General features: G+C 46.5%; 1 protein-coding gene across 1 annotated transcript in view; it reads right to left on the reverse strand.

The window, feature by feature from the left end:
• The window catches only part of WIPF1 (WAS/WASL interacting protein family member 1), a 115915-nt gene extending 91931 nt beyond the window's left edge, over positions 1-23984 (reverse strand). Inside the window, exon 1 of the mRNA XM_044242369.1 lies at positions 23844-23984. The gene's annotated coding sequence lies outside the window, so the exon portion shown is untranslated. The remainder of the gene's footprint in view (positions 1-23843) is intronic.
• Positions 23985-24968: the final 984 nt, after the last annotated feature.

A 24968-nucleotide genomic window follows, 5' to 3' on the forward strand; every position in this document is an offset into this window, starting at 1 on the left:
GGCAGACCCAAGAAAATAGCAACAGCATTTAAAGGATATAGAGGAACTCGTACCAACAGCTCCATTTAGAGCACATCACAATTTTCCTCTGCCATTTTCTTTGGTTTTAAGATATTTTCCAAGGACAAGACTTTCCTACTTTTTTTTTTTTTTTTTTAAAGGATTCCTGGTCTGACATTGACATTTAAGGAGTCCAGCCAAGGGTGCGATGTGAAATTACCACATGAGTGGAAACTAGCCCGTGGCCAGCCCATCCTGCTGTTCCACTTCCTCTTACTGGTAGTGCAGAGTCACAGCTGTGGGCGAGCACAGGCGGGATGCTGTGTTTAGGGGGGACTGGAATGTTTTGGGGGCTCCCGGCTTCACTGGAATAGGCATCAAAGTTCAGTGTGAAAATTCACCCAAGAACAGAATGGCCAATTTTTGACTAGTAGGCTAAGAGAATTAGTAGAAATAAACAGCTACTCACTCGTGCTTTTAGCCTAGGCATCTAATCAATTACACACACACACACCAAATATTGATGCCCCATGGAGACAGCTGACGCACACTGTTACATAATCCAGGATATGGCTAGATTATTAAAAAAAAAAAAACAAAAAAAACCAAACCCGTACATTTGCAGAAATGAGGAAAAAGACTGCTAAATGTATAATGGCTCGGTGGAATTTTGGATTGCTACTTCTAATAACTGCTGCTCTTTCAGAAAGAAAAAGGATTATTATAGAAGAACTATGGCCTAAGCAAAGCATGTCTCTTGTAAAAATTAAAAAAAAAAAAAAACAGAACACTAGGAATATTTTCTAACAGTTTATACTGCACTACTACTTGGAATTTTCTGAGGATCTCTGGTAGGTAAAACTCTCAATGTATTTTTTGGGAATGTATCACATATTCTAAAACTATCTCTAATTAATAATTCTTACATGATAGAGATTAAAAAAGGGAATTTAGGAAATCTGGCAGTGTGAACGTTTTATGTTTAGAAAGAGAAGGATCAGTTCCCCGTGTTTGCCGAACTCCGTACACCAAGTGAGAGAAAAAGAACTTGCAGCATAAACGTCAATGTCCTGTCAGCTGGTGACATTAACCATGAACCCCTTTCAAACACTGCTGAGACAGAACAAAATCAAGAGCTAAAAAATGGGAAATACTTCCCATTCTTTTTTTTTTTTTTTTTTCCTTCCCTAGATTCAAGAGAGTTCTTCGAATAGATGCCGCCCCATGGCTTGCTGGGACCCAGCACCCCCAGAGAATGGAAAATCTTGTTCTCTAATCTTTCGTGCCCCATGGGTAACTTCTAGGGGAGGCACTGGACTGTGCTTTAATTGTGGCTTAGAGGACAGGATACACAGGTGGTGAAAATGAGCCCAGCAACCCCTTTTTGCCTTCTAGGGAAGAGAAAAGTCTGGCATAAAAGCAAGAGGAATTTGCAAAAGAAGGAACCTGGGAGATTATCTTGGTGAAGCCAATCATCTCAGACACAAGGAAATGAAGAGGCACTGTGCTTTGTAGAAAAGATGGGGGCTCACCAGTCACTAGGTTGAGGCTGTTCACATGATTTTAATAAGTATTTAAGTGTTCATTGGGTACTAGGGTGAATGATGAAGGGTAAATACAGCCAAGGAACAACCAGAAAGGACACGGGATTCTGTTAGTGATCCAGATGGGACTGGGCCAGATGGGATACAGCAGGGCAAGGTGAGAAGACAGGCTGGAGAGGGTCTTATCTGAGTCTCAGAGGTTAGAGGAGAGAATAGAGAAGGAGGGAGACAACGCAGCTAGCAAGGACCATGTTTCTGCAACTGACACAAGACCCGTGATAGTCAGACCTAGGGACTGACAATGACAATGAAGTTTATTAAAGCAACATGCTCATGCAGAAGGAAACTGTGCCGAATCCTATGAGCGCCCTGAATCCTTGGAATGGGCAAAGCAGTGCGAAGCCCCTCGGAAGGGTACACGGTTGTTCAGACCACGTTCTGGGGTAGGTTCGCAGGGTCCCTCACAGAGCACCACGTGGGGTGGCACGCTCCATGTCACCTAGAAAAGCTCTGGCTCTGTTTGGAGGGAAAAAAAAAAAAGAGTCCTATGCTTAAAAAACACAAACGAACTGAAAATTATTGGTACGACACAAAGACACTTGGATAAGGATCCCGCAGACCCGAGTTGGAGCTGCAGTCCCACAGCTAACTAGAGAAGGGTCCTCGGCCAAGGCTGTTCGTCTTCTGGAGCCTCTGTTTCAGTGTCTGAAGACAAAGGTAATACCCATCTTGGCCGTTTTGAGGATTTAACGAGATAAATTATGTGAAAATACTTTGAAATTATTTCACAGACACAGGTTTTAGGAAACATAAAAGGTAAATTAATAAAAAAAAAAAAAAGAAATTTCTTGCTAAGTCAACTTGTAATTTTAATGGAGGCTATTTTCTGTTTCCTGATTACTGACAGAACCCAGGGCTGTCTCCAAAGAAAAGCATTACTTAAAGAAGATTCTTAGTACATGGCACGATTTCACTGATACCCCAATAGTAGGCTAGATAAGGGGATCTTCCTGGCACTCTAAAAATAATCTATCTCTAGGGTTTGGCGAATAATGCTGGTAGAAGAGCAGCAAAACTGACAGAGAAGGGATGAAAAAGCTGGTCTTCCACACTCGTGGCTTTAAAGGGAGGATGGAGACCATTGCTTGGATCAGGAAGGCTGACACGGGATTAGAGGCTAGGAACTGGAAGGGAGTTCCAGACGACCAACTTCGGTTTACAGCCGTGAAAACTGAGAACTTGGGAGGAGAGGTCACATTCGCAGTTATGGGACTCAACCTGACACCCAGCACTTTTCCACTGCAGGAAGTCTGACTAATGGCTAACTCCTGAAACTTAGTCTCTCATCGATGATATTTCTGTGTAGTTAGCTCGACTTCCCATAATCCACTCGGACAGGCTTCAGAAGGCATTCCAAGTGGTGGCATCTCTGCTGTGGCCTGGGGGTAGGGCGAACCACATCCTGGTCTGCCCAGGACAGTCCCCATTGATGCCTGTTGCCCCAGCACCATTGTTAATAGTGCTCCCTTGCCTCTCACAAGTGTCTGGATTTGGATGGAAAACTATAAAGCAGTCTTTGTGCTTTTCTGGGAGGAAGAGGGAGACCCAGGCTAGAACTGCTCCCTGAGAGCCTGATGTAGTGCTTTAGAACCAAGAGAGATGTGATAACGGTCTTCAAATATTACAGGTTGGTCTGTCTGTCCTATGTTAATAAAATTAGGCCATTCTGTGACTCCAGGGATTAGAACATGAACCACTGTGTGGAAGCCACAAGGGCATAATTTTTCTTCAGTATAAAGAAATATGATCTGGGGCGCCTGGGTGGCTCAGTCAGTTACGCGTCTGCCTTCAGCTCAGGTCATGATCCTGAGGTCCTGGGAGAGACATCAGAGAGCCTGCCTCTCCCTCCCCCTCTATCCGCTCCCCCACACACTCGTGTTCTCGCTCACTCTGCTCTTTCTCCCTTTCTCTCTCAAATAAATAATCTTTTAAAAATTTTTAAAAAAGAAGACGTATAGTCTAAATGGTCTCCAGAGTCAGATTGCTTCGGCTCAAATCCTGGCTCTGTATGTCCAACCTTTTGTGCTTTCATTGCTTCGTTGGTAAAATAAGAATAATAGAATGACAGCCAAGTACATAGTAAATGCTCCATAAACATTTGCTCCTGCTATTATTATTACGAACTGGAATTTGGCCGATCGTGAATGTTCCCAGAGGGGAGGTTTTCACATTGGACAGGTTGCAGAGGAGTGAGGTTTGGGGGCAACTGCCCTGGAAGGGTGGGTTCTACCCTCCTGGTCAGGGGGAGCCTGGCGTCTGGGTGGAGCTGGAGGTTGACAGAAACGGTCTTCATCTTCTCGGCAGAGCTGGGGCGCTGTTTCACCCTGGCTGGTGCAGAGCACCCAACCTGGCCCCGAGCTGATCATGTTCATACCCATGGCAGGAACAGGCCTGCCCTCAGGACCCCGTCTCCTGGACCGGTGCTGCAGACTGAGAGCATCTAGCCAACAGGAGGCAGGTCGGTTAAGCGTTCTTTGACCAGCACTGAGGAAAATCAAGCACACAGTTCTACAGAGATGGGGCTGAAACATTCTCGAGTATGGGTCGACAGAGTCAAGCCACTTTCAGTCAGGCAGGAAACCCACGGGGGGGAATCTGTGTACGGAATTACAACCATATCCGTAGCCAAGCAGAGCTAATCTGGGTGTCCTGAAATAGGGCAAGCAGATAGACGAGGTTCTGATAAGTGTTTCTATCTTCGTGTCATGTCTGATGTCTAGCCCTCCCTGCCGGCAATCCCCGTGAGGCAAACCAGTCCTAAACATGCTCTCTAAGGGAATGAGAGGGCTGCTTTCATCAGAAGCCTCTGCCCCGGAGACCCAGCAACGAAACAAAAAGAAAACAGGGTCCCTGCTAAGGGTCTCTGGGCATTCCTCAGCCTACTGTCTTGATTTGGAGGGATGTTTCTGGCAAGTGTGTGGAAGGGATAGCGCGGATCTTTACAAGAACGCTGACACAGCGGTTTTAACAAGGTGTTTACATTCATAGCTTCCCCTAATCAGTCAGACCTCATTTCTAGCAAGAGAATCTCTGCTTTACAAATTAACTTTTAAATGTTCATGTTAGTCGGGGGTTAGGCGATAGAGAAGCGAGGGACAGGCTGAAAGGGGAACAAAAAGCATTTCTCTATAAACAGGTCCTTATCAGTAATCTCCTTCCCCCAAGAATTAAGGTCAGGAGTGAAAAGCCAGAGGGTGGAAACAAGGACCACAGATGAGGCTTTGTGAGTAAGGTCATGCTCTAGAAAAAGTCACTTTCCTGACCTGAATTCAGGAGTCAAATGCCCCAGTGCCTCCAGTTCACAAGAATTACTACCCAACTGCTCCCAAAACCCCCAGGAGTTCAGAAGAGGAACATTAGTTAGTAAAGGGTTTGCTTAGGCAGAGAAGGAACTAATAAAACATTTTCCCCTTCAAAGCACTCGGCTAATGTTACCCAATTCAACTTTACAAAGGACCTTGAAGGCAGCCATTAATAGTCCTCATTTTAAGAGACCAGAGAGAAAGATTACAATAAATGTAGGAACAAAATTCAGGAATTCATGCTTCTCCCCAGCTGCAAAGCTTCCCGGGGAGAAAGACATGAGCTCAGGGGCCTTTGGCCTCCGGGGAGGAGCCGTGAGCTCAGCACTTGTCTGGTTTCTATCAGGATTTTATCGGTGATATTCCCCCAAGCCCCCAGCACAGCCTGGAAATAGCAAGGGAAAGCAGTCTGCACAGACCGTTGCAGATAGGGAAGGGCAGGGTGGTACGAAAACAGGGGCAGATTTTTTCTTTTTTCTACTTTCCACCACCGAGTTCCTCTGCTTCGGTTGAGCTCAGCAGCACAAGTGCCTTGGAGAATCTAGAAATTGCTTCCATATGTGGGCACAGGAAAGAATGTACTCACTGGCTGCCTGAGAAGGAAACCTTGGGCAGCCTCTCCTTCCTGCCAGAAAATGTTTCTCAGGCTGAAGAGAGTCACAGGGTGTTTGAGCTGAAGGAGGTCAGAGGGAGCATCTCCAACCTCCCCCAAATTATGGAAGAGGAAACCAAGGCCTAAGGTCACAGAGACAATGATGGAACTGAAACCAGAACCTGGGGCTCCCTGCCTGCCTTTTATTCTGAATGCTCCTTTGCATTTAGACTGGGCCTTATCCATGAGTGTTCTTTACCTTAAAGAAGTGTAAAGGGCGATGTATTGAGAACCCAGAGTCTGCTAGGTGGGCCCACTAACCTGTGAAGCCCCTCACACACTCAAGGTCCCAACAGCCACATCCATGCCCCAGAGTCAAAGAGCTACCTTCTCGTTATGGCAGAATCCCAAGGGATCTTCTGAAGAGTGCAAATTATCCTCAGTTCCCACTCATTCCTACTACTTTCTCTGGGGTTGGGCCATGTGAAACTTGAACCCATGTCTAAAATTGACAGCAGTCCGGCTGCCAAGGTGGCTCACTGGGTTGAGCATTTGACTCTTGAATTCGGCTCAGGTCATGCTCTCAGAGTCATGGGATCGAGCCCTGTATCGGCTCCGGGCTCAGTGTGGAGTCTGCTTGGCCTTCTCCCTCTGCTCCTCCCCCTGCACTCACTCTCTCAAATAAATAAGTGAAATCTTCAAAGATAAATAAATAAAATTGACAGCAATCATCTTGAGGTTGTATTTGTTCTATTTGTCCACTTTTAGGAGGGAAACCAATCTACTGGAATCTTTGTCAAATCACATAATGTCTTTGCCTGTCTTCTCTTCAAATTCCGGCTCCCTTGCCGACTCCCCCTCTTGCCCTGGCACCACTTGAAAGAAGGGCCTGGAGCTGATTTCGTGTGACAGCAAGAGGGCCAGTTGGGATCCACACCGCAGGCTCTGGTACTGAAGGCCACCACGTGGGGCTGGACACTTACAGGAAAGCCAGCTCAGGGGGCTCCAGGGCCCACACCAGCACTTCCACGGCCCCAGACCACTTGTCAGCTCAGTGCTCCATCAGTACGGGGTGGGTCCAGAACCGAGAAGACAGGCTGGTCCCCAAGCCCCTTCCTGTCTATAGAAACTTGGGTGTTGTAGGCCTAAGTCACATCGTCTTGAACTGGCTGGGCTTAGGAGGTAAACTACGTGCAGGGGCAGATTCATGGCCACAGAAACTCCAAATGTTCCCTCTGGTGCTCCGTGATCAGCCGAGGTCCGCTTGGCTCACCCCATCTGGACTTCTCCTTTCCAGATGAAGAGCCAGAGCACCTTGTCCCAAGGCCTGCTTCAAAGTCAAAGCAGACAAACCTCCATTGCTTAAAGGCTTGCTGTGTGGAGGACCTAAAACTCCAATGGAGTTTAGCAGTTCCACTATGGAAACCAAGCTTCCCTGGGCCTTTCTTCTCTTTCCTGTCCCATTTATGGGACATTATGAATCAAGGGTGCTAAAGGGCCTTTCAGATAATGCTTCTCTTAGTACTACCATGTGTGATTAGGATTCTTACTGGTCTAGTTGCAAGTACTAACTAGATAACATGGTCTTCCAATAAACACTTCTTAACTACTTAATACAAATGAGACACAGAACTGGGGGTGTCATGCTGAGCCCAGTCCTGTACCATGGTTCCCTCACGTAGGGAATGCAGAACGCAGGAGGCTCAGCCTCCCCGTGTGCCACTTCACTACCAACCATAGTGGATGAAGATCCTCACATTTTCACTCAACTTTGAGAACCCCTGCACCTTGAGCAGGTTCTGCCTTCTCCGGGCCAGGACATATCATGGACACACAAGTGTTTCCTTAGGAACAGGCTGTACCTCAGCCTCCCGCTCCCTCCCTCAGCCATGGCCTCCCCTCCCTTCCTTGATCCTTCATGGCCATCACTGCTCCACCAGCTCCTCAAGATGAAAAGAGTGAGGAGAACCTCTTCCCGACCATGCAGCCTGGATATGGGATCTCCTTCTGCAGAATCTGCCAGGGCTACGATGAGACTACATGGCTGACATCTTTCTGTTCTCATCAGTCTTTTTCAGACTACAAGTTATTGCCTATTCTCTGTCAAGTCAATTTAGTGGGCTGAACCAGCTTCTTAGAAAATACATCATGTACAGCATTTGGTAAAAATGGGAGTTGTTTCCTAAAACTTTTGTTTCTATTATCTATCCATCCATCCATCCATCCTAGATTCCAATAAAAAAATATATTTCTTACTCTGAATCATGGTCAAGAAAGGCTTCAAAACACTGGTTTAGAAAATGTTTCTTCACATGCTATACTCACCACTCACAGATTCTTTCCAAATACTGCCCAGGTGCCATGACCCCTTCACATCTGTGATTCAAGCAGAGGGACAGGGCTACCATCTGAGCATGCTTCTTCGGGCTATTTTTTTAACCTCAACACCCCTTGTTGCCTCTTCAATTTTACCTCTTAAAAATATTTTGATGGGTGCCTGAGTGGCTCAGTGGGTTAAAGCCCCTGCCTTCGGCTCAGGTCATGATCTCAGGCTCCTGGGATCGTGCCCCGCATCGGGCTCTCTGCTCAGTGGGGAGCCTGCTTCCCTTCCTCTCTCTCTGCCTGCCTCTCTGCCTACTTGTGATCTCTGTCTGTGAAATGAATAAATAAAATCTTAAAAAAAAATTTTGAGTCTGGGAAGAAGGGCCCACCATGTTGTCCTCCCAGCCCCCAGAGTCTATACAAGCCAAGGTTCCTTGCCTGTGGCTTCTATATTTGTACCAAGTGTATTTGTAGTTCCTCTGCTTTGGGCCCTTCCGATATACCTTGTGGGGGTTTTGGAGGACAAAAGAAGGAACTCCCTCAGCTGACTCAGCAATGGGACTAGTGACAGTACACTCTGCCCCATAGTTCCTCCAAGCAAGCAGGCCTTTACTGGTCTCCTGAGAGTTTATCAGTTTACACTGGAGCTGGGCTAGGAAGCTCAGGAGAAAGTGGCCTGTTCTGCAGCCGGTGTGGCCCTTGCCCACAGCAGCCCTCTCCATACTCCTTGACCACTCAGAGGGAGAGCTGGAAACTACTTTCTGCAACATCTAGGCTTGAGGGGAAGAAGCAGCACCAGGATAGGAGCAGCCCCTGGGGTCTGGCATTGCAGGAGGCTGTCTGACTCTGGCACAGCACAAAAGCAGGATATGTCACCCAAACTGTCACTCTGATTAAGCACAAGGTAGGGAGACCACAGACATGGGAGTGAAATGTCTAACTCTGAATCCTAGCTCTGCCTCTGGTTGCTTGCTTAATTCTATCTAGGCCACACCAGATAAGCAAAGAGATCCTGATGCCCTCTGACCTGTAGATTTGAGGCTGGAAAAACCCTGTGGGGTCGATGAGCAGTGTACCTCCCTAAAAACCTTCCAGATCAGATCTAGTTTAGGAATGAACTTGGCTTTGTCTTACCTTCTGTTCCCTAGGCAGCTTTTTTTTTAAATTTTGTCTTTTCCTAGGCTTGAAAAAATGGCCAAATAAATTGTCAGAGGAATCCTCAAGGGAGCTGACAGAACTGCACTGCCCAAACGGAGGGAAGGAATCAATCGCCCCTCGCTCTTTGGCGGTCCACCAAGAGGGTGCTTTCGGGAACTATTGGTCAAGGCCCTGCAGGGGTTGTAGTGAATGCACCTCAAGCTTCTTTTCCATCTTTAGTTTCAATTACCTCCAAATGCTCTTGCTGTGGTGGGACTATACCAGGCCAGGGCTGAAATCAGCCCCGAAAGTTATTTTAGAGCCCCCTCTGGGCCCATTTTTGAGGCAGTAGAGCCCAGAATGTTCTCTTGGTCTTAGACTTCTGTCTCCTCCTGACACAGAGCCGGCTTCCTCTCCATACTTGCCCACGGAAATTCCCAGGCCACCGTTCTGCAGGTATAAAGAAGACCTGCACCTGTCCTTGTCAGCAAAAACGCCTGTTGGGTCCCCGTGGTTCCGACCCCAGACACCGGCAGCCTGCCAGGTTGCTGGGGACAGATCACTGCTCTTCTGGCCAGGACTGTCTGGAAGGCAGAGGCTTGGCTCCACCAACCCCACAGGACCAGCCGTGTCTAAACTTTGCCTTGCCTGTTCCTCACATGGGTCTGTACCTGAAGGAGGTTTCCAGCGGTGCTCCTCACATCTTTTAAGGCCATGCTGGCCTCAGTCTCGCCGCATAAACAGACCACACTCTATGCCTCACCAGCAGTTTAATAAGAAAACCATTTATGGACTATGTTAAGCAATCTTGGGCAGGGAAAAGAGCGGTACTGGAACTCGGCAGGCCTGGGTTCTTGTGTCACCTCTGCTGCCAACTAGCATTGGCCTTGGGAAAGTCACTGAACTTGCCTTGAGTTCTGTTTCTTCACCTGTGAAATGGGAGGATGGGCAAAATAATCTTCCTTTTCACTCTGCTTCTCAGCTCTGACAAGAGTTTACAAGAGGTTCTGTGTTTTAGAGTTGAGTATTAAACTCCTGACCCACCAGCTAAATATAACTTGTGTTATTCGTTTACTCTTGAGGCCATCATGTGACACTAGTCAATGAGACCAGCCTCAGGCAGCACTTGTGACTCTCTAGGAAGATTTTCTTCCTCATCAGCCATACCAACATCTTAGAGGATCACTTAGAACGTATGTCTGTGATGGGGGTCAGGTGTTCGAGTGGATGATTCAGAACGAAGCTCATGCTGGACCCAAAACACCACCAAAGAGCGGGCTGGTCTACGCTGTCTGAGGCCGTCCTTTCCCAGTGGGTTCGCGACCCTAACCCAGATGCATGAGGGAAAACAGAGGAACAGAAAGCCCGAGTTATTTCCCCAGAACACTGTACTAGTGGCTAGTCATCTGCATGAAAAAAGCTGGGGACACTTAGGTCCTTTCCAATTTTATGCCCCTCACTGGGGAGGCGGCGGGGAGGCGGGGGCAGCATGGTTCAGAGCGGGCTCTGAAACCACACAGCCGGGACTGAACCTTGACTCTGCCAGGTTAACCATGTGAACTTCTACAAGTATTAACCTCAAATTCCTCATCTGCAAAATGAAGATAATAGTTCCTGCCTCACAGGGTCATTCTATGGATTTAGGGAGTTAATTTAGAGCATTTAGAACATTACCTGGTACCCAGGAATCAATATCTACCTTAGATGCTATTAGGATTATTGCTTGTCCAAAAATGACTACTGGAAATCTGGAGGAATAATTCATTCTTGAGTTCTGTAAGCATGAGAAGAGTGGCATCCTCTTATTTCTGTCTCCTGATGCGTTCTTTCTAAGGGCAGACCACAGCTTAGGTCAGCTCAACAAGCTTCCCTGCACTTCCAGCACCCCTCCCCCACCCCCGCCCCAGCAACTTCATGAGCACCTCATGATCCTGGGAGCAGGGGATGTTAAGACTCTCCCTCCCTTCACTGCCTGCCTCCCTGTCCCACTGCTGGGGCTTCTCCCTGCTGTCACTGCTGACCACCGCACTCCCTCCACCACCAGAAACCTCCTTTTTCCTCTCCTGCTCTGTGGTGCTGGGGCCAGAGCTGAAGAGTGCTCAGGGCAACTTTCTACCAAAGCTTCATCCTCTCTTGGGTATCTGGGCTGGAACTTGAAAGCCTTTTCTCCTTGTCACAACCTTATCTAATGGTGGTTGGGCTCCCTTGGGCACCAGCCCTAAGGTTCCACTTTCCAGGTAGACAAGTTTGTGTAACCTCTCTGTGAAGCAGAAAGTCCACAGGGACGCCGCTGACCAGCCTGTTGGCCCAGGATCTCTCCACGCATAACTGGAGGTCCTGTAATGTTAGCTCCAATCTCAAAAAGCAAAAGCGGCACATAGTTTCTTGGAAGATATCCAAGATGGTCTGCCTCTGAGCCAAAAGAGCAACATGTTGTTCCTCAGACCACGAGTAAGAAATACAAACAAGAGACTCAACCAGCAGCGGTCACAGCCACCAACCAATGATCATGGCAGAACTCAGGAGGTGAAGCCCCATGTGGGTATTTTTAACCATTCCCAGGAATCACTGCCATCACAGGGAACAGCCTCCAAAGCACACACTTACAGTCACACGCGTATGGTGTTTTGTGTGAGACTGCACAAAAAGCCCTTTGGTAGGCAATGCCTCTGCCTTCTAAAAAGCCATGAGGGCTGATGCACAGAAAACTCCGGCTATGGACTTTCCCAGTGAGTTTGGAATTGGTGCTTCCTGGTTATATCTAAAGGGCGCCTTAAAAAGAGTGAGCAAATGATGTATGTGCGTGTGTGTGTGTGTGTGTGCGCGCGTCTGCACATACATGCACTTGTGCATAGCAGATGGCAAGGACAGGTGGTTCAGGGTTATGACCATGTGTGTGCTAATAGAGAATAGGGTCAGTATAATGGATGTGTACATGCATCTAGTGAGGTAGTGTGACTTTCAGTGACTATAAATAAAACAAGATCTGCTAGGCATACCTGGACAGCATCCAGCTCAAACCCCATCTCCACAAATAACACTACAAAGAAAACCTCAGGGGAATAGCAAATGCTTTTTCTTCAGCAAGTATACAATGAGACTCAAGGAGAAAGCTCTCAATGACTTTGCTGAAATAAAATTTGATTTTCTGTACTACACATAACACATATCCTATTCTAACTAAAGGAGAGATGTGATAGACATATATTTCTCTCATTTACTTATCAAATACTTAGTCAAAAACAGGCAAGGTGAAATTTCAGCATCATCAGATCTCTGATAGGTTGAAGTGTTAACAACGGCTGTGTTTAGACAGTGCCCGATTTGGAGATGCCGTGTGTCCCATCACAAGCATTGCAGATGCCCTCCTAGCTGCAAGCTCCCCATTCCTACAGATTTCTCCACTCTCCTTTCACACAGTGTTTTATTATTGTCAAGGTCACATGACTACTGGCAGCCAAGCCGGGAACTGGAATTCAGGTGTGGAGCTCCCAACTTGTGCTCTCTCCACTTTCCCACTCTACTTTTAGCAGAGGACTCAATGCAAAAGGCATTAAACAAATGAGCTGATTGGTATCTGGACTTACCCTGAAAGTGACTTAATTTTCAAGAAGTCACACTGTCCCTGAAGATTGATGGGCATCTAAATGCAGGGGCAGTGTGAAAGGGAAGGCAGAGCAGAGGGCCATGTGACCTCAGGTGTCAGCAGAGCGGGGCTCCAAGAACTCAGGAATGTTTGCAAATCCTAGTGCTAAGGCTATGATATATAATAAGAGAAAAAGCTGCCAACTTCCCTTGGGGCGCTATTCTCTCTCACTACTCACCATTCACTGGCTAAAACCTAATGCATCTGCCTACCAAGGTTAGCTCTACAGAAGGCCAACCGTGTACTAGGAACCCAATCAATCCCACCCTAGGATTTTGGCTAGTTAGGGCCAGTAGATTTCTGGCCTTGAGAATGACTCTTCCTTTTAAGTGGTGGAGAGTTCAGGGTCCCTCAGGGCTGGGGCACACACATGAAAACTCAGGGTCTAGAGATTCCCTGCTCTTATCAGACCTCCTGAAATCTCCAGTAAGACTGAGCTTGAGAGCCAGACGAACAGAGGTGTGTTCTATGAACCCACTCCACTCCCTTGGACCTTCGGGGCTCTGCAACAGGACACACCACCCCGAGGAACCTACCCTGGCTACATCAGATCAGGACACCAGCCTCAGTCTCTCTTGGGAACTCATGTCCTCTGCCCAGTTTAGCTCTCTCCAGTCAGACATGTCTGCTCACCTCTCTGGTCCGTGGTATTTTCCCAGTGTGAGGCCCTTGGCGTGTTCAGCTATGGAAGTCTGGCAGAAGACACAAACTTATCTTTCAGGGGACTCTGATTTGGACAACTCAGCCTCATTCAGGAGACTCTGGTCCTTGGAGGGTATGACTCTGATGGGCTCTTCTTTTTACACAGGACATACCTTTCTGAAGCATCTGAGCCTTTAAAACAGTAACATTATAAAACAGAGTAAAACTTAACTAAGGCAGCTATCAAGGACTCACAGGATTTCTTCCTTTTCAGTTCCAACTTCTGCTGCCCAGACACAATCTTTTTGCCATCTGTGTCAGGTTAGCTCAAAGCACTGTTATTATTCTGGACTACACAATGTTGGCCTGACCTACCCGAATACAAGAAATTCTGCTGATTGATTTAGTTATTCTGTTCATATAAACGAAGCCAGTTGCACAGATGTTTCTGATTAACCAATGTACTGCTGAAGTTATATACAAATAATTTTATAATGAACTCAGCAACTATAAGAACAGAAGTGGAATCTAGTCCCACCTCCCAGAAAAACAAGCAGGAGCAACAGGGAAGGGGCTTTCAGCAAAGCTCCAGGTTTAAATTCCTATCTGCTGTGATTCACTTTTTCCTCTTGCTGTAATCCAGTAGAACTTATAACTAACACTCTCAAAGAACCTTTGTCTTCAGACTGCTGGACTGGAGAGGGAAACACAGTTAGCCTTGCAAGCTTGAAGTGCCTTTAACATTTTGCATCTCTGTATTTTAGAAATTACTATTTTTAGTAAAATATTTATATTTCCTGAGACAATTTCTTAAATAATATACTTCTAGAAGGAGAAAATTGGGACTGAGAAGTCTGTATTTACTTTATTATAAAGAGAAATCAAGTGTTTCGTTTCATTTCAATACAGGACGATTAAGTTCAGCGAGCCTAGGCTCAAGTTTTTCTCCTCTAGCTCTAGAAGACAAATCTTATGCACTTTGGAAAATGAAGGAAAAGACCAGACATGAATAATTCAAATGAATGTGTTTTTTGTTGTTTTTTTTTAAGAAAAGATAGTGACAAGTGCTCCCTAATGAAATCATTTGAAACAAAACCGGAAAAAGAGATTAGAAAGTTTATACTTCTAACATAAATTATGCTGGCAAGGATATGGGGAAACATATTTTCAGCTAGTGCTGGTGAAACTGACTTACTACAACTTTTGGAAAGTAATACCACTTTGGGGACTCTGAAAGACAAAAATAAAAGCTTCTGTATGTTAACATGTTCAAATTAATGCACATGGATGTTTAGAGAAAAACTTGCTGCAGCACAACAACCTGAATGGTTAAATTATGGAATATTAAGCGGCCATGATACAAATGAGTTTACTAGTTTTAATTTTTTTTTAATTTTTAAAAATTTTTAAATGGGTTTCTTAATTTGGAAAGAAAGTCTATGATATTTTGTTACGTTAAAAAGATCTATGGAGAGGGGCGCCTGGGTGGCTCAGTGGGTTAAGCCGCTGCCTTTGGCTCAGGTCATGATCTCAGGGTCCTGGGATCGAGTCCCGCATCGGGCTCTCTGCTCAGCAGGGAGCCTGCTTCCCTCTCTCTCTCTCTGCCTGCCTCTCCGTCTACTTGTGATTTCTCTCTGTCAAATAAATAAATAAAATCTTAAAAAAAAAAAAAAAAAAGATCTATGGAGGGACGCCTGGGTGGCTCAGTGGGTTAAAGCCTCTGCCTTCAGCTCAGGTCATGATCCCAGGGTTCCGGGATAGAGCCCCACAACAGGCTCTCGGCTCAGCAGGGAGCCTGCTTCCCTCTCTCTCTCTCTGCCTGCCTCTCCGTCTACTTGTGATTTCTCTCTGTCAAATAAATAAATAAAATCTTAAAAAAAAAAAAGATCTATGGAGGGACGCCTGGGTGGCTCAGTGGGTTAAAGCCTCTGCCTTCGGCTCAGGTCATGATCCCAGGGTTCCGGGATAGAGCCCCACAACGGGCTCTCGGCTCAGCAGGGAGCCTGCTTCCTCCTCTCTCTCTCTGCCTGCCTCTCTGCCTACTTGCGATCTCTATCTACCAAATAAATAAATAAAATCTTAAAAAAAAAAAAAAAGATCTATGGATCTCAACAAGATAGCTGTACCCCCATGTTCCCGGCAGCATTATGCACAATTGCCAAGCTATAGAAACAAGCTACTTGTCCATTGGCAGGTGAATGGATAACAATGTGGTATATACACACAATTGAGGATTTATTATTCAGCCAAGAAAAAGGAGGTCCTACCATTTGTGACAATAAGGATGGACCTTGAGAGTATTACGCTAAATGAAATAAGTCAGACTAAGAAAGATAAATGTCGTTGTGATCCTGCTTCTATGTGGAATCTAAAAAAACCAAACTTGTAGTAACAGAGAGCAGAGTGCTTGTTACCAGGAGCACTGGGGGGTGGTGGAAATGGGGAGATGATGGTCAAAGGTACAAACTTAAAATCAGGTGAGTAAGTTCTGGGCATCTCATGTATAGCTTTGTGATTACAGTTAACAATAGTGGAATTATAGTACCTGAAATTATATACTTGAAATCTTAAATGCTCTCACCATAAAAGAGAAATGATAGTGTAACATGGTGGAAGTGTTACAGCTATGGTGGTCATCATATTATAAGACTCAACTGTATCAAATCAGCACATCGTATCCTAACTCTACTCAATGTTATATGTCAACTGCATTTCAAAAAAATCTTATGGCCTAATGTGTACGTTTCTCTTTTTAATAGGAAAAAAATGGGCATTTGTATTTGTGTATAGTTACATAAGCAAAAGGAAAGTTGAGGAAGGGCCAGTCCTGAACTGAGAATATTGATGACCTTGAGGAGCTGGAATTTGAGAGCAATAAGAGAAAAATTAACTTTCTCTTTATATACCTCTACCTTTTTTGTCTTCTTTATAGCAACCACATAATACTCTCGTAACCTGAACAAAATGAAAACTACTATTTAATTATTAAAAGTAACAGAGTCACATTTTCGACAAAAACAAAGAAGCAAAGACTGAATTACAAAGACTGAACATTTGGTCCGGTGGTTCTTCTGAACTCTAGGAGACATATTGTTTCACCACAGCAAAGTAGAGATGATACATATAGAACTTCCATACAGAAAAGAATTTTGTGGTTAAAGTAATACCATAATGGCCATCATATGGTCCTTTAACCAATTGAGAATGTTTTCCCTTTACTTCTCCCAGTTCCTCATCAAAAAAGAGAAAATTAAGGGGGAAAGATGTTTAATTAATGAGGCTCTAACTCCAATATCCTATAAAATGTCACTCAAGATTTGCCTCAATTTTAACAATAATCTAATTTCTGAATCTATCTCAAATAAAATATGAGGGGGTTTTTTTTGTTTGTTTGTTTCTTTAACAGTGCTAAAACTCTAAGGAAAAGAACAGGGTGAAGTTTTACTCACAAAACCTGATTTTTAAACCAATGCTTTGGGTTATTTCTTAACGCATGCATGGTAAATTCTGGCTCTGGTACATGAGAATAGGCACTGCTTAAAGTAAATTGCTATACTACTTTTGAAAAAGGTTTTAAGAAGCCTTCAACTACTTTGCCTTTTTCAAGGCTCTCCGAAAAGAAATTTCAGTACCAGCTGAAATCTTCTCTTAATGTCCCTCAGCCTGCCTTCTGGGATCTGGGAAAGCATAAGGCCTAGTCCTCTCTCATTCTCCCTCCCCACCCCTTTCTCTCTCAAATGCATCACCAGGGTCCTTCCTGAAAGTCCCTCCCTCAGCACGTACATGTGCTGCTTATGACAGGGGCCCATTTTACCCTCTTCAATCTCAGGCTGATCTGACTGTCTCCATTATCTAAATATCCATCCCCATAACACAAGACTACTGTGGTTAAGACACTGATCTCACTGTTTACATTTTCAGAGAAAAAATAGCTAGGGTACATGTTTTCTTAAAATCTTCTCCAAGGTCTGAAGGTTCTCTACTTTCAAAATCTATTCTGATTAAAAATAGAACTTCCCTATGACCCTGCAATTGCACTCCTGGGTATTTACCCCAAAGATACAGATGTCGTGAAAAGAAGGGCCATCTGTACCCCAATGTTTATAGCAGCAATGGCCACAGTCGCCAAACTATGGAAAGAACCAAGATGCCCTTCAACGGACAAATGGATAAGGAAGATGTGGTCCATAAACACTATGGAGTATTATGCCTCCATCAGAAAGGATGAATACCCAACTTTTGTAGCAACATGGACGGGACTGGAAGAGATTATGCTGAGTGAAATAAGTCAAGCAGAGAGAGTCAATTATCGTATGGTTTCACTTATTTGTGGAGCATAACAAATATCATGGAGGACAAGGGGTGTTAGAGAGGAGAAGGGAGTTGGGGGAAATTGGAAGGGGAGGTGAATCATGAGAGACTATGGACTCTGAAAAACAATCTGAGGGGTTTGAAGTGGCGGGGGTGGTGGGAGGTTGGGGTACCAGGTGGTGGGTATTATAGAGGGCATGGATGGCATGGAGCACTGGGTGTGGTGAAAAAATAATGAATACTGTTTTTCTGAAAATAAATAAATTAATTTAAAAAATCTATTCTGCTTGGGGGATGGGAGGGTTTCCTGAAATATTACTTGGTAACACGTTCAACATTTCAACACTGCATCACTCTAAGATGTGGCCAGATTTCTCTCTTGGTCCTTCTCAGGCCTAAATGGCTTCAGTCAACAGATATAATCTCCTGCATTTGTCTACAGAAAAATGCATGGAAGGTTTCAGAAGTGGTCTGGGGATATACAAGTGGTCAAAAATCAAGAAATTCAACCAACTGCTCATTTGGTCTGTGTATGCCAACTAAATGACTATATTTATTCTGTCAGTGAATGACTGGTTGTTTTGACTTGACTCAGTGGATTGTTTGGGCATCATTAGCAAGAGCTAACAGGTGAGCTGATGGTCATTGAACTGGCAATACAAACTCTAATGGGTGACTATGGACAACCAATAATGCACCAGTCATGTTACATATATCTCACTACAGCAGAATGCTATGCAGCTGTTAAGAATGTAGTAGTAGTGGGTTGCTTGGCTGAAGAGTGTGCGATTCTTGATCTCAGAGTTGTGAGTTCAAGCCCCACATTGGGTGTAGAGATTTGTAAAAATAAAATATTAAAAATAAGAATATAGTATGTCCAAGAATTACCAAAAAGTTAAAACAAGGAAAATGCAAATAATATCCATGTAACACAGTCTTAAATATGTTAAGCAGAGGGTGGGAAGTAGAAGACGAATAGGAGAAACGTAACCAACTGTGTTTAGCTGTTATAATGAGGTAAGGTGTACATATTACACATACTTAAGGTGATCAAGTATTGCTCATGAAAGAAAAAAATACATATATTTAAATAATGTAAGCTTATAGAGAACTATATTAAGTGGCGTATGTATTGCCTATGTAAGAAAATAGAAAATAAATAAACTTTTAAGTCGTAATAGATTCCACTGGCCCAGGAAACTAGATGGCTCAAAATTTTCCATTTTATTAACCATTTCCTTTCTCTTGCAGACACCTTTTATCTGAGAGACCTATTTATTCCCCCAATACAAAGAAATCTGTGGTAGTTTACAGGGAGGTTGGTATCCTGCACCTTTTAGTCACCTTTTATTAACCACTCGCAAAGTCGATTATTTTTATTCTTAGCAAGTATTTGTGGCCACGTTGTGGGATTCAACATTAGGTGAAGAAAAGGGGCAGTGTGGAGAAGAAATGGCAATGCAAAAGCATACAGCTGGGAATGGAATAGGATAGTGAAGCTGGAACCCAGCACATGCAACATAGTATCTAGTCAGTGAAGTTGAAGTTAAGGGTCAAAAGTGCAGTTTGGAATCAGAATGGCACAGGTCTGAATACACACTCTCACTAGCTGTGTGACCTTGGGCAGGTTACACAACTTCTCTCAGCCTCCGGTTCCACATATCTAAGCAGAACCTACCTCACAGGGTTGTGTAGCTACTGAATGATTCACTTAAATGACACATAGTAAATGGTAACATTAAAGAAAGCAAGTGGAAAAGGAAGGGAGAATGGAAAGAAGGTAGAGAGGAAGAAAGGAAGGAGAGATTTTTTTAAAAGCCAGATTATAGAAAGCTTTTAAGAATTTGATTCCCTTAATAAAACTAAGAGGTAAAAGAAAATTAAAAAGAAGAAACTGTGATATACTGGAAAGATGCCTTGCCAGGAGAGAAAAAATATATCTACAGTAAGCAATGCAAAAATGTTCTATAGCACCACAGCAACATGTTTTTACAATATGAACTATGTTTCCTGAAGTTTCTAAACTGATGAAGATCGTAGGTAATTGTGTCTCCGGTCTATTTTAGTTAAGTTTCTCTTTTACTGAGTATTAGCAAAGCCTGCTTTTGACTTCTCAGCAAGTATACGATTGATCTAAAGACTGTAACGCCGAGCATGCTTCCCAGTTTCCTGATCCTGTGCCACAGGAAAACACAAAAGCAGGGGCACCCCCACCGAATGCTCTTACACCTGTGTTACGCCTGTGACCACAGCAGCCTGGCCTGGGCAGGCAGTCTCATCCACTGGCCACCCCCACATTGGTGATGGCCCCCATGATGTCACAAATGCCACTTACTGGTGCCAAGGGGCCACGGCAGAAGGTATAGTATGTCTTGTCTTTGCCTTTCTACCCTTTATGTGCCCTGATACCCTCCGCAGAGTAGGCCTGATTGTGTAAGCAGATCACAGGCTGGTCGCCCCCAATTGCTGAGATGCTTCTCTGTGAGAGTCCTCCTTCTCCCGCTGTTAAGAGGATACATGTGGTGACTGGGGTGAAACACTCAAGGACAGACCACTTGAGGGATCGTCCTATGCTAATTTCTATTAAAGGCTGTTCCTAAATGTAGGCTTTTCTTGCGTGTCCATTTGAAAAGATGAAAACCAACAGTATTTTGTACAAACTAACACTAATTAAGAGTAATAGTAACGGCCCACAAATACCAAGCAGCAGCACTGTCCTGGGTAATCCGCTAAGTCACCCACACCCATGACATCATCAGACTCTCACAACAAGCCTGTAGGAAGAGGCAGTTACTCTCATTTTAAAGACCAAGAAACAGAGGTTAAAGAACTTGCAAAAGACAGAAATGGGACAGGAAGCAAGCTCTGCCCAACTCCCTGACCCATGCTTTCACCTTTAGGGGACTCTGCACCTGGTAGCTCATCAGTCTTACCTGGGGGGGGGGCAGTCTCAAATAACAGATTTCTGGGGCTCACACAGATTTGCTGAATCAAGGCTTTACAAGCTTCTAGTCATACCCATGATTAAGGACCAGTGTACCTCAGTATTAGCCAAAGTGTACAGAAACAGATCAGCATTACTCGACTAACTGAAGGTATATGGCAGCTTTGGTGTGACCAGAGTTTTTAACTCTTCCAAAGTATTCAAGAGCCAGAATTCTTCTGACCTGACAGTAATCCCTACGGGGTGAGGAACCCAAATATTGGGCTGGGTGATACAATGAGGCTGAGGGAGAAAGTATTCATTTGCGACAGGGAGCCGGAACAGGAACTGTTCCTCACTGAGGCGGTGAAGGAAGAACCAGGGGAATGGGCCTATTTCTCCTCCTATGACTGGCCCTTAGTACACACCTCATAAATATTTGTTAAATGGACAAATGAGTGAAGGACTGACTCCCTCCAGCTGGAAGTAATTTGACTCTCCTCTAAATTCCTTGCATTTGATCTATATCTTTTTTAGCTTCTTTGCCACATTCTGCCTTGCATTCCACTGTTTGAAACCTGTCCCACCTCTACCAGGAGGTAAGCTTTCAGGAGGCAAACTCCCATCTCTTTCTCGCAATGCCTCCCACTCTGCCACAGCACAGGCACAGCAGTGACCCCTAGCAAGAACCCTCCATCCCAAAAGAGTATCTGGCTGGAGTCCAATGGAGACCTGCTGCACAGATGTGGGTCCTGGCTATTCTCAAGGCCACGCCTACCAACCTTCCAACACTTGGCCTAATTGTGGACTGCTGGGCCACACTGGCAGAGACCTCCGTATGGAAATCATAATGGAATTTGGTGGACTTCATTGAAGCACAGGTTTCAGGAAGATCGTGGCTTTGGGAGATAGAATCCTGAATACGAGATACTTAAAGACAAATGCATTATAGCAACAAATAAAAGGTGCTTTTCTTTAGTTTTGTTCTCCTGGTGTACTCTGCGGAAACCATCTATTTTCTAAAATTACAACCATAGTTAGGAACACCCTGAAATATCAGACAGTGACCCAGACTCAGGAATGAACTCTTCCCACAAAAGGAAGTTCAGCCCTGGCCAGCGCCCCTGAGACAGTCAATCTGAAAGATAAGAGCAGACAAACTTCTCTTCATTCACCACTGTCCCCCTCAGGCCTTCAGCTCTTTATCAGTCTTTTATCCTGATGCTACGCATTGCATGGTGTCTGGGTAACCCTCTGATGCCCTGTGCTGTGCTTTTTGCTGTTTTGAACTCCATCACCCCATCTGATCCTCATACCATGTGATGCACAAAAAGCAAATGTTGTCAACCCCATTTCTTGGGTGAGCTAAACAAGTCTCAAGTTCTATGATATGCCTAATCCCATAAGAAAGTGGTTGAATGCCCGCTAGAGACTTACTTGTCTTAAAAGAAGTGAACGAACAAATGGAGGAAGGCATGAATCTCTCTAGTTCAAAGTAATCTCATTGTAAATGTCCCAGAATTTGATCTTACCTTGCTTACAAATCCCTTTGCTCTACATCACACAAATCCAAAACAATTATTTTGTTTTTTAAATGGGTTCCATGGGGCACCTGGGTGGCTCAGTGGGTTAAAGCCTCTGCCTTCGGCTCAGGTCATAATCCCAGGGCTCTAGGATCGAGCCCCGCATGGGGCTCTCTGCTCAGCAGGGAGCCCGCTTCCTTCTCTCTGCCTGCCTCTTTGCCTACTTGTGAGCTCTGTCAAATAAATAAATAAAATCTTTAAAAATAAATAAATAAAAATAAAATAAAATAAAAAATAAATGGGCTCCATGCCCAGTGTGGAACCCCTCAGAGGGCTGGACCCCTCAGAGGACTCAGGACCTCAGGATGGTGAGATCAAGACCTGATCCCATACCAAGAGTCTGCCACCCACGTGCCCCACAAACCCAGAAGAGTTCATGTGCTTCCCAGGGAGCCAAAGTGATATAGCAGGTTTCAGTAGGTCTCAAGACAATGATGGGACTAAAATGATTAATAACACCTGCAGAGTCTTGTCTGCACACTTCCATAACAGGTAATGGGCTCCTACAGATGGAGGGGCAGGATGGCGGGGGAGTGGAAACAGCCTTATGGGGATGACAGGCAGGAAAAGAGGTAAAGATACAAAACCCTGGAAGGCAGTAGTCCCTATAGTTATTTTATCTGTTACAAGAAAAGGCATTTTCGAGGAGGAAAAATATGCCAATGACTCAAAGTGAAGCTGCAATACTGTTTTGAAATTGCCTGGGGAAACTGGCAAAAGAAAACCCACCCAGGGTGGGACTGTGTCCCGGGGCTCCGCGGCTGCACTGCCTGGAGTCTGGGGCCATACTGGGCCGGCGACGGGGAGTGGGGTCCAGGAACTATCCAGGGGACAGTAGTGACACGTAATTTTCAGAGAAAGGGACTAAGTCCACCCAGTCACTGCTAACAACCTGAGAGGGTTCCCGGAGAACTGAGATAAGGCCAGGAGCCCGGGCCCAGGAGGGAATATTCCTCTGGGATAACACAGGACCAGAAGACTAGAGACACAGACACACCCTTTGTTACTCTCCAAGAGTTGAAAGTCTAACTAAGCACCCGTTGAAGATTTGGGTCGCCTCGACTGGGTCAGCTGGTCTCTTTTACGCTTGCAACTTTCTTCAACAGTTCTTTTTTGGAAAGAAAAATGTGTTAGTAGAAAAAGGTAGTGGGAATGAGGCTGAAGTGAGGCTGCCCGGAAAGTTCGGGAAAGGCCCCAGGGTTGGGGGGAAGCGCTGACAGGGGTTGGAAGTGACTGTAAAGTCAATGACCACATCTAACGCGCACGTCTACACCGACCACAGAGCAGCCGCAGTCTGCAGGCGGGAGCCTAGTTGCGGGATGGGTTCGATTCCTCCGGCGAAGAAGGCGAGGCCGCTCCTGGGCATGAAGTGGCCCGAGGATGCCCAAAAGCACCCCGAGCCGGGGGGGCGTAGCTGCGGCTCCAGCACATACCCACTCAGCCCCTGCCTGGGGAACTACGGCGGCAACGGGTCCCGCGGGCGGCCCCGGGGTCGCCGGAGCCCAGGCGGGAGGCGTCCGAGCCCGGAGCCCAGCAGTCCGCAGCCCCTTCCTACCCACTCCGCCCCTCCCGAGGCCGCGCGCCCGAGCCCACCGCCCGCCGCCGACGCAGCCCCGACGTCCCCGGGCGCCCCCTCCCGCTGCCGCGCGGCGCTCCCCACCCCGCCGTCCAGCCCTGCCCCTCCCCGGCGTCCCCGGCGGCCGCGGGGGTCTCCCCGGGCACCGCCCCGAGCGCCCGGGGCCCCGGTCGTTCCGAGGCGGCGGCGGCGGCGCGTCCCTTACCGCGCAGCAGCTCCGGGCGGCTCCAGGGCCCCGCGGCGCGCCGGGCATTTTTTTCTGGGAAACTTCTCCCGGGTCTGCAGGGCTGAGCCTGCCGGGCAGGAAAAGCGCTCAGCGCCGGGAGGCTGCGACCATCCGGGAACTTCGCGGAGATGTAAACCCTCCCCCTCGGCTCCCCGTCCCCCCCCCCACCCCGCCCCTGCGGCCCCGCCACATGTGGACGCGCCGCGAGGCCGCCGCCGGCCCTTCGCCCTCTCCTCCCGGCGCCGCGCCCGCCCCGCCTGTCCGCCTGCGAGGCTCTGCGCCCCGCCGCCTCGGGTCCCCCAGAGCCGCGTGGCGAGAGTGCAGAGCGGGGAGGCCGGGGCTCGTGGGTTCCTCCGTGCCCTCCCCTGCGCGGTGAAGCACGCGGCCGTGGGGTCCAGGACGAGCGTCTGCAGACGAGCGGGATCTGGACGGTGTGTACCCCCGAGGGCCCTTCCCCCGACGCGGTATCCTCGGCCGCTTGCCGCCGCTGGGGCGCCTCCTCCCCTCACCCGAGGGAAAGCCTTTCCCCATCGCTCTCGCCCTTTTTCTCAAGAGGGGGTCGAGCTTTGAGACACCTTAAAGTTAAAATTCATTTAAAAAATGAACTTCAAGATGGAGTGGAACCCCCAGAAGCCCACGTGCACGTGCGTCTGTCTCCCCCGTCCACTGTGTGGGGACAACGGGGCCGCCCTTCCCGCGGGGAGATGCCATTCCTCCCCACAAAACGGGCGGGGTTCTTTGAGTAGTTCTTGCCTCTAGTGGGGATGGATCTGTCAGCCTCCCACGCCCTCAGATACAGCAGGATCGCAGCAAACATTTGGAGAAAGAAAAGGTTCTACTCCTTTGCCAAAGCTAACTCTTATTACCAGGCTCGGACCAGCTCTGAAAGCCCCAGGACCTAAAGAAAAGTTAACACTCACCAGGACGACACAGATACTAGAACATGTGCGTTTGAAAACAACAACAAGGTATGATCAGGGCAATAACCACGTAATCATATGCTGAAATTCCAAGGCTGTCTATCCCTTTGAATAAAAGCAGAAAGGGTGGGAATGGGGGCTCTGGAGTACTGATGTTCTAGGCTGAGGAGATTGTTCACCCGTG

Source organism: Neovison vison, chromosome 3 (assembly GCF_020171115.1).
Source record: "Neovison vison isolate M4711 chromosome 3, ASM_NN_V1, whole genome shotgun sequence".
Lineage (NCBI taxonomy): Eukaryota > Metazoa > Chordata > Mammalia > Carnivora > Mustelidae > Neogale > Neogale vison.